At 44.5% G+C, this 9,952-nt stretch overlaps 1 pseudogene across 1 annotated transcript; it reads left to right on the forward strand.

Moving 5' to 3' along the window:
* The first annotated feature begins 9,490 nt into the window (after window positions 1–9,490).
* Window positions 9,491–9,952, forward strand: LOC308423657 (ubiquitin-ribosomal protein eS31 fusion protein-like; annotated as a pseudogene). The gene has a single exon. The product of its transcript is annotated as a ubiquitin-ribosomal protein eS31 fusion protein-like (transcript).

Genomic DNA, 9,952 nt, shown 5'->3' on the forward strand with positions numbered 1-9,952 from the left:
AAAACAAACAACAGCAGCAGCAACAACAACAAAGTAGAGAAACTGAGCTGACCTTAAACAAGCATCCTTTTCTCTCTGCTTTTGGATGGGATGTGATGTGACTAGCTATCTGGGTGAAGCTCCTGCCTTTCCCACAATGATCAACTGTAACCTGGAACCGTATGCAGAAATAAAATCCTACCTCCTCTAAATTACTTTTTTCCGGGTATTTTATCATACCAACGGAAACAAACCTAGAATAAGGTCCAATGTTCGACCAGCATTACTTCAAAAACCATGAGAGAAACACCCTCTTTGCTAATACACATTTGTTGAGAGAGGATTTCTCAGAGTCCAAGATGGTCGCATACTCAAGGTTACCCGTGAGCCTGCCTATACCTTCCAAGTGCTGGTCTTACAGGTTGTGCTGGCTAGTTCTCTGTTGATTTAACACAAACTATGGAGTCTTTTGGGAAGAGAGAACCTCAACTGAGAAAATGCCCCCACTAGACTGGCCTGTGGGCAAGTCTGTAGGGCGGTTTGGTGGTTTGTTTGTTTGTTTGTTTGTTTGTTTGGTGATTGATTGATGACTGATGTGGGCGGGCCCAGCTCACTGTGAGTTGGTGCTCCCCTTGGGTAGGTGGTCCTGGGTTGTATGAGGAAGCAGGCTGAGCAAGCCTCCAGTAAAGCAGGAGTTCCTGCCTTCCGTTCCTTCTCTCAGTTCCCTGGAAGTTGGATTGTAACCCATAAGATGAAATAAACCCTTTTCCTCCTCATTTGCTTTTGGTCATGGTGTTTTATTGCACCAGTAAAAATCCAACAGGCATGCACACTCAGCTCCTTTCCTGTTATTTCTACATAATAGTTCCCATCTTAGCCAGACCTGGTGGCACACTTCTTTAGCCCCGGCAGTGGGGAGGCAGAAGCAGATGGTTCTATGTGAGTTTGAGGCTAGCCTGGTCTACAGAGCAAGTTCCAGGATGGCTAGGGCAACTCAGAGAACTCCTATCTCAAAAAAAAAAAAAAAAAAAAAAAAAAAAACCTTTTAAAAAAAGTTCCCATTACAACTCCCAGAGCTTTTAGGAAAAGGCAATGTGGTATAATGGTTAAAGCACTCTAGTTCTGGGGAATTATTCCCTGGGCAAGATGCTTGTTGAGAAAGCATGAGTACCTCAGTTTGGACCCCTAGAACTCCCATAAAGTGGGGTGCAGTACCACTGGTCTGAAATCTCCACACTCCTGTGGCAAGGTAGAGTACAGAGGCAGGAGAATCCCTGAAAGCTTGCAGGCCAGGCATCTTGCCATACAAGTTGGCAAACTGGTTATTTATTGCTCTGTACCCCCATTTCCCCACATGAAAAAACAGGAACAAAACAGCATCGTAACTACCAGGGATATTGTGGGGATTAAACAAACTGACATATGCTGAGTATTCAGAAAGGGACCCGGAACACTAGAATTGCTTGGAACTGCTTGAAGCTATGGCTGTTTAAAATATTTACCTCCTGCTTTCTTTTTATTTTTCATCTTGTTTTTGTTTGTTGACCCTTCATTTTTTTTTACCGCCCTCCCCCCCCCCATTTTTTTTTTGACCCTTCATTTTTAAGCTCAGTTACCTCGCCCAAGAAGATGTGGTCTGTTGGCCTGTAAGCAGCCACTGTGGACACAGAATTGAGCTAAACAGAATCAAGGCTTGTAAGACTCTTCCCCCGAACGGGCCATCTTCCAGTATCCTCAAGAAAGGGGCAAGTAGCCGGGGCTAGCTAACTGCTAAAGAATATCATGCATGAGGCCCCCTGGTTTTATCTCTAGCACCATAACCCACCCACCCCCAAAAAAGAATGGGGCAGTCTGTACTTATGAAACTAAATTCCATTCAACTGTGTGCCCAAGAATAGGACAGCAAGGGCTGAGAACGTTTGTAAGCTTATATGGCAGCTCTCTGAATTGCTAAGAAAGGAGATGAGGAAGGACCCTTCCCAAATGACACATGGCTAAGACACATGAGTTAGCCCTTCCAGCTGACAAACTTAGTTGGGGACTGGCAAGCTCGCAGCCCGGAAAAGGGTTGTCACTGCGCCTACCAAATAAAACAGTCATAGGAAACTTTGCAAGGAGAGGAAGTGAGTCGTCAGCAACAGGAACTGACGGCAGCTTTTCCCTGGCATCTTGCCACGCGATCTGTTTGTGAAAATTCTAAAGAAAGTTGGTATTTTCAATCAGCCCTGATGATTAAACCTGCATAAGTGAGGAAGGTGGGAAGCAGTCGAAACAAAGACTGGATTTGAGCCCATTGGTCACCAGAGAAAGTGGGGCGGGGGGGGGGGTGTGGAGGGCTGCTAGAGGTGAGAGCCAGTGATGGAGGAAAGAAATAAATCAGGGATCCTGAAGCAGGATGGAGAAGCCGTACCTCCATCACGCCAGGGTACTCGGGAGAAAGTCTTTTGGTCCGTCACAGCAAGCAAAGGACTGCGGTGGAGCTGAAGTGAAATTGGGACAAAACCCCACTCACATGTCCTTCATCAGTAGGCAGCAGGACGTACCAGCACACAGGACTATGTCTCCATGCCTGGGGCAGGATCTAGGACAGGAGATGAAGGCTTTCCCTCAGAGCATGCGTGCTGTTGTTTTGGTTTTGCAGCGCTATGATTCAACCTAGGGCCTTCCACATGTCAGGCAAGAACAACTCTACCTCTGAGATGCCTGCTAGCCCCATTTGTAAGTGTTTTCATAAAGGTATTTAAAATTGAAAGGAGCTAATTAAGGGGGGGGGAGTGACTGTAATGCTTAGTAATGAAGCAAGAAACTTAGATAAAATAGCCCCCAGCCCCAACAATTCTGGTATTAATTGCTTATTTGTTTGTTTTTCCGAGACAGGGTTTCTTTGTGTAGCCTTGGCTGGCCTGAAACTCAGAGATCCGCCTGAGTGCTAGGATCAAAGGTGTGTGCCACCACCAGGTCTGTAATTCATTCTTATGTGTGACCACTAGTAAGTGCAGGCAAACATTGGAAAACTTTAGCCTCTGCTGGAAAGTGAGGCCAAAGAGACAATGTCTCCTTCTTTATGGTTCTACAAAGAGTCTCAGAATTGGAACAGCCTGGCCTGCCTTGGGCCACACTTTTATTTCTAAGCCAGGTTCGGTAGCCAGAGGCATGGGATGCTCTAATTGGCCAGGTGAAGGTCACAGAGTCATTCGTATAAGGTTATCGATGCCATACATGGGGGGCTTGGTATATAACTCAGTTGGTAGAATGCTTGTGCCTAATCACAAATACCTGGGATCCCTGCATACCCTGAACAACCTGAACAGGACATGGTAGCACATGCCTGTTGTCCCAGCACTCAGGAAGTGGAGGCGAGATAACCAGAGGTGCAAGGTCATCCTCAGCTACACATGAAACTGTGTCGAAATAAATTAGCAAATAAACAGAATATAAAACAAAAGTAAACTGAGGTGAAAGAGTTGACGCTTTGCCAGAAGACTAAAGTATACCTATTGAAGGAGAGGTGCTACATGCCTGTCACACAGAACGAAAAACAGATGTCTACTATACCTCCAGCTGCCAACTTTTCAACTTTTCCCATTGTCATTCTTTGTTTTTTAATTGGATATTCTCTGTATTTACATTTCAAATGTTACCTCCTCCCCCCCCCCCCCCATTCCCATTCCTCTTCTTCTCCACTTGCTTCTGTGAAGGTGCTCCCTCTCCCAACCTTTCTCTCTGTCTCAGTGCCTTGACATTCCCCTACACTGGGAAAACACACCTTCACTGGACCAAAGCCCTCTCTGCCCATTAATGCCAGAATGCTATCATCTGCTACATATGCAACTAGAGCCATGGGTCTCTCCATGTGTACTCATTAGTTGGTGTTTTAGTCCCTGGGAGTTGTGGATGGAGGGTTTGGTTGGTTGATAATGTTCTTCCTATGGGGTTTCAAACACTTTCAGCTTCTTCAGTCCTTTCTCTAGCTCTTTCACTGGGATCCCCATGTTCAGTCCGATGGTTAGATGGTTAGCTGCAAGCATCCTCAACTGTTACTGTATGACTCTGGCAGAGCCTCTGAGGAGGCATCCATATCTGGCTCCTACCAGTAAGCACTTCTTGGCATCAGCAATAGTGCTTGAGCTTGGTGGCTGCATGTGGGGTAGAGCCCAGGTGAGGCCATTGTTATTCTTTACAAGTAGAGTGGTTCTGACTCAATGGGCATGTGAAACACATGCTGCTGGCTTTCATGTGTCCTCTGGTAGCAGTGGTTTGGGACCTCAGTGAAATAGCTTTACTTTGTAGTGGAGTTCCTGGATCACTGGACAAGTGTCCCACTCGAAAAGCCTGGACCCAAGACCTAACATTCTTCAGCTCCTCTAGCTCAGAGATGTCAAACACTGTGTCTCTGTCTCATTAACAACAAACTGTGGCTGGATGTGTTAACACTTGCCTGTAATCTCAGCTCTTGGGAGATTGAGGCAGAATGATTGCTTTGAATTTGAAGCTGGCCTGACCTACATAGGAAAGGTTTGTTCAAAACAAACAAACAAACAAACGAAAGAGCAAAACCAGTGTATGCAGATGTAGATATAGATAGACAGATAGAGGCAGCCACTGGTGAGGGGTGGTGGAAGTTTTCACTTCCTTTTGACCCTAAAACTAAAGTCAAAGGCCTCTTTGTGGGTTTGAGAAGATGGCAAGCTTGGCTGGCTGTGAAGAGTACTTTCAGTGACCTCGTAAGTCTTACAGAAAGCAGAATAGAACCACAAGGAAAATTCTCTGAGGGACCACGTCAGACCAGGCCACGAATCTCTATTGGGTTCTGCTTTTTGAAGTGTAGGGTTCTGCTTGACATTTCTGGGAAGGAATTCTGGACTCAAAACAACTGAGAAAGTTGAGCTTGATAACTTATACCCATAGTCCTGTCCCTCAGAAGATCAAGGCAGGAGAATTGTCAATATCAAGGCCAGCCTGGGATATTTACAGAGAAAATTGTAAATCAGCTTGGATTAGAGAGTGAGGAAACTCTTGCTCAAGAGAGAGAGATTGATGCTGTGTTAGAACTGGAGCCCGAGAGCTTCAGGTTCTTTCCCAGACGTCTTTGCCCTTGCTCAAGGAAGTTTTGATAAGTTATTGTTTCAATTGGGACAATAGTTTAGTTGGAAGTCTGTTTTTCTTGGGTCTACAGAGCTCCTACTCGAAGCCAATTATCCTTGATGGCACTTAGATGGTTGGATCTTGAACAGGATCCTGAACCCAGGGCACCAAGAAGACAAGACAGATGCTTCCCAGCTCAGCTCCCTAGAAAGAAACAAACTAGAGAGCTGATTCATTGGGAGTCCTGAGTGTTGTGAGTATACCAGCCTGTTTAGGATATCTTTAGCAGCATATGCTGTGTGTCTCTAGATGTTATTCTGAATCTGGGTGGCCCTTTTCTTCGTCTGAGATGCTATGACCAAAGCAACCTTTATAAGGAAAACATTTAAATGGGTTACAGTTCCGAGGTTTAGTCCATGTTTGTCATGATGGGAAGCATGGCAGCACACAGGCAGACATGGCACTGGAGAGGTAGCTGAGAACTCTACATCTGGATCTGTAGGCAGCAGGAAGAAAGAAGGGCAATAGGCCTGACTTGAACACTTAAATCCTCAAAGCCTACCCAGTGACACACTTCCTCCTTCAAGGCCACATATACTCCAAGGCCACATCTCCTACCACTCCCTAAGCATTCAAATCTATGAACTGCTTCATAACTAGTTCCTTGACATTTGAGAAAGATGCCAATAATCTGAGGGATTAAGAATTACTACTGCAGGTGCAGGAGATGGCCCAGCAAGCAGGTAAAAGCTCTGTGATACAGAGGACATGCATGCAATTCCCAGTGTCCACATGGCAGCTCACAACCCTCCATAATCCTAGTTCCAGAGTCCTCTGGCTTCCTCAAGCACCAGGCACAAGTATGTGGTTTGCAAGCAAAGCACCCATACACATAAAATAATACATAATAATCAGACATTCTTTTAAAGATGGGATCTCACTATGTAGGTCTGACTGCACTGGAATTCACTTTATAGACCAGGCTGGTCTCGAACTCACAGAGATTACCTGTCTCTGGCTCCTGAGTTCTCAGATTGAAGGTGTGACCCACTACACCCAGCTGTCAGATATATATAATATATATATTATATATATATATAATTACTACTTCAAAATGATGTTCCCAAAGACAAGACTTGTCATCAAAATTGCCAAAGGGGAGTTTTACTTGTTTGTTTGTTTGTTTGTTTATTATCAATTTCAGTGTGTGTACACTCTGATGGGGTGGGGAATGCAATCTGTGTGCCACAGAGTAGCACAGTGTGTGTGTGTGTGTGTGTGTGTGTGTGTGTGTGTGTGTGTGTGTGTGTGTCAGAGGTTACATTTGTAGAGTGGTTTCTCTCCTTCCACTTTCAGGGGCATAGAAATCAGGTCAACCTTGATTGGCATGTGGCTTATCTGTTGAGCCACCTGCTGACTCAGAAACTCATTCTATTTTATTTCTAAGTGGGGAAAGGTTGGTTTTGAATTTCAGTTTCAGAGAGAACAGACCATTCAGGCAGGAAAACTTGGTGAAATTCGTAGCAGGAAGAACACACGGCAGGGACTCCTTAAATTATGGCTGAGTAGGAAACCTAGTCTGAAGGACTGGGTGTTGGAAAGGTGGGGAGCCCCAAGTCCCTCCTCTGGATTTGCACAGGGGTATAGGACTCAGAAAATCTGCTCTTTTGTGTGTGTGTGTGAGAGAGAGAGAGACAGAGACAGAGACAGAGAGACAGGCAGGCAGACAGAGACAAAGACCAAGAGACCGGGGGTGGGGGGAGAGAGAGAGAGAGAGAGAGAGAGAGAGAGAGAGAGAGAGAGAGAAGCTCTTATTCTGCATCCCTGACTGGCCTCTGCCTGAGGGCTGAGATTAAATATGTGCACTGACACCACACCTGGCTTGGGAGTTGCAGCATTAGAAGAGAATAGTAATAGAGGTGCTTTCTTAGAAGGAAAAATTAAAAATTATCTCAGAGCTTGGCACTTAAAACCCATTCTGATTAAATGCTTCCAGTGTTTATGACAAGCAGAGGATTAGAATTCTTGGAGAGAGAGCTAACCCAAACAAGCCATAGAGGAAACAGAAGAATTCAAAAGGCAGTCATGGGCCTATGAAGTTGCATTGTGAGCACAGCTTACACCCAGGCAAATCAGCTTTTCATTGTCTCACTTAACTCACATGAGAGACCATAGATCCTCAAGCCGTGGGCAGTAGAGCGGTAATGCAAACTCATTACTTCTTGGCAATTTTAGTATCTAAACAAAGACCCATTCACAACATTAAATTTACCTACTTATGCATGCAACAAGAATTTGTGTCTACAGCATGCTAGGTACTACCCAAGCAGTGAACAAGACGGTGTCTCTTGAGTTTCCTGAGGTCTTGCTGTCCATCATGGGTACAAGTACAGTTCAGCTGCAGGCTCATTTATAGAAAGTAGTCATAAACATCTTTTCCTTCATATATTTCCCCTTGGATAGCTAAAACATATCAAGCAGCTTCTTGACGTCAGGTTTTCTATTTTTCCTTCCTTCCACCCTTCCTTCCAGCCATCTGTTCTTCCTTCCTTTTTTTCTCTTTCGTTCATATTTGTTTTTCAAGACAGGGTTTCTCTGTGTAGCCCTAACTCTCCTGAAATTCACTCTGTAGACCAGGCTGACCTCAGAAATCCACCTGCCTCTGCCTCCAAAGTGCTGAGATTAAAGGCTAAAGGTGTTCATCATCACTGCCCTGTGAGTCTCAGTTTTCTATATGCTGGGTCCTTTTCTAGAATATTCCTGCATCTGGCCTGGTCACTGACAAGCTTTGGATCTCAACTCAGTGGCCTTTACTTGAAGAAACTTTAACTGACTCTTTAGCTGAGTCTCAGTCCCCCAGTTGTCTTCTTAAAAAGCACATTATATTTTTTTCACTGTGTATGTATATGTATGTATATGTATATTCATATGTATATCTATATTTGTGGGGGACAGGATTTTATGTAGCCTAGGCTGGTCTTGAACTCATAATGTGGCCAAGGATGACCTTTGAGCTATGTTCCATCTGTTTCCTTTCCCAAGCCCTGAGATCACAAGCACACACCAACACACTTGATTTAATGTAGAAGCAAAGATGGAACCCAGTACCTCAAGCATGCTCAGCTCCAACCAAGAACAGCTAAGCTACAACCCCAGTTCTATCACTGTTGAGGTTTTGGGTTCGTTTGTTTAATGTGTTTGAATGTTTTGCCCACATGTATGTCTATACACCGTACATGCCTGATGCCCAGAGAGGTTAGAAGAAGGTGTCAGGTCTCTAGGGAACTGAAGTTATAGATAGGGCTGGGAATTGAATTTGGGTCCTGTGCAAGAACAGTTAAATGCTCTTAAGTAATGGGCCATCTCTCTTGCCCCCACTATTACTGTTTTCAGTTACTGTTTATGTGGTTGTTTTTGTTTGTTTTTAATATTTTATGTGTGTAAGTATTTTAATTGTATGTATATTTGTGTACCACATGCATGTCTGGTACGACTGGAGACAGAAGAAAATGTTGGATTCTCCAGGCACCATGTGGGTGCTGGGAATTGAACCTGTGTTCCCTGGAAGTGCTCTCAAACACTGATCCATCTCTCCAACCTCCCCCCCCCCTTTTTCTTTTCTTTTTTTCTTTGAGACAGACACTCTGTGTAGCCCTGGCTGGTCACGTTGGAGACCAGACTGGCCAGCTTCTCACTCAGAGATCCAGCAGCCTCCACCTCCCCAGGGGTGGGATCACAGGTCTGCACCACCATGCCCAGCTGTGTAAATTATTTTTAGATTTTGATTTGTTCTGTTCATCTCAGGCTTTATTTATTTTATTTTCACTACACTTACGTGTGTGTGCATGTCACTGCTCATATGTGGACGTCAGAAGGAGTTGTTTGCAGGACCTGGTTCTCTCCGTCTACCATGTGGGTCCCACAGACTGAACTTAGGTCATTAGGCTTGGCATCAGACATCTTCACCAAGTCTCCTTCCCCCGTTACTGGCTTTTAAAAAAGGAATGAAGGCAAGCACATAATGCCCATAGAAAACACTCATACACATAAATAAATAATAGATAAATAAATATTTTAAAGACTTTTAAGTAAAGAAAAAGAAACCCTAAAGGTAAAAAGGAAGACTGGGGATATGATTTAGAGGTAAAGGGCTGACTGTGCGTGAGCGTGGACTAAGTCCACTGCTGCACCTCCTAATCTTTCTCAAGTATCACCACTCCCTAATGACCGAGCATTCAAGTATTTGAGCCTATGAGGGCCATCCCTATTCAAACCACCACAAGTTTGATCCTCAATACTTTATACTTTTAGCATCTGACTTTCTTGTTTCTCATGACGATATTTCTGAGCTGCTGCCATGATCAAATGAAGTCTTAGAAAAATTCAATTCGTCCGATCCGCCATCGTGGGTGGAGCTGCCGCCACGATGCAGATTTTTGTGAAGACGATTACGGGAAAGACCATCACGCTCGAGGTTGAGCCCTCGGACACTATAGAAAATGTAAAGGCCAACATCCAGGATAAGGAAGGAATTCCTCCTGATCAGCAGAGGTTGATCTTTGCTGGTAAGCAGCTGGAAGATGGCCGTACTTTGTCTGACTACAACATTCAAAAGGAGTCCACCCTTCATATTGTGTTGAGACTTCATGGAGGTGCTAAGAAAAGGAAGAAGAAGTCTTACACCACCCCCAAGCACAAGAGGAAGAAGGTTAAACTGGCAGCGCTGAAATACTATAAGGTGGATGAAAATGACAAAATCAGCTGACTTTGTTGAGAATGTCCTTCTGATGAATATGGTGCTGGAGTTTTCATGGGTAGCCACTTTGAGAGGCATTACTGTGGCAAGTGTTGTCTGACTTACTGCTTCAACAAACCAGAGGACAAGTAG

The sequence above is a fragment of the Micromys minutus genome, assembly GCF_963924665.1.
Source record: "Micromys minutus genome assembly, chromosome: 8".
NCBI classification, from domain to species: Eukaryota; Metazoa; Chordata; class Mammalia; order Rodentia; family Muridae; genus Micromys; species Micromys minutus.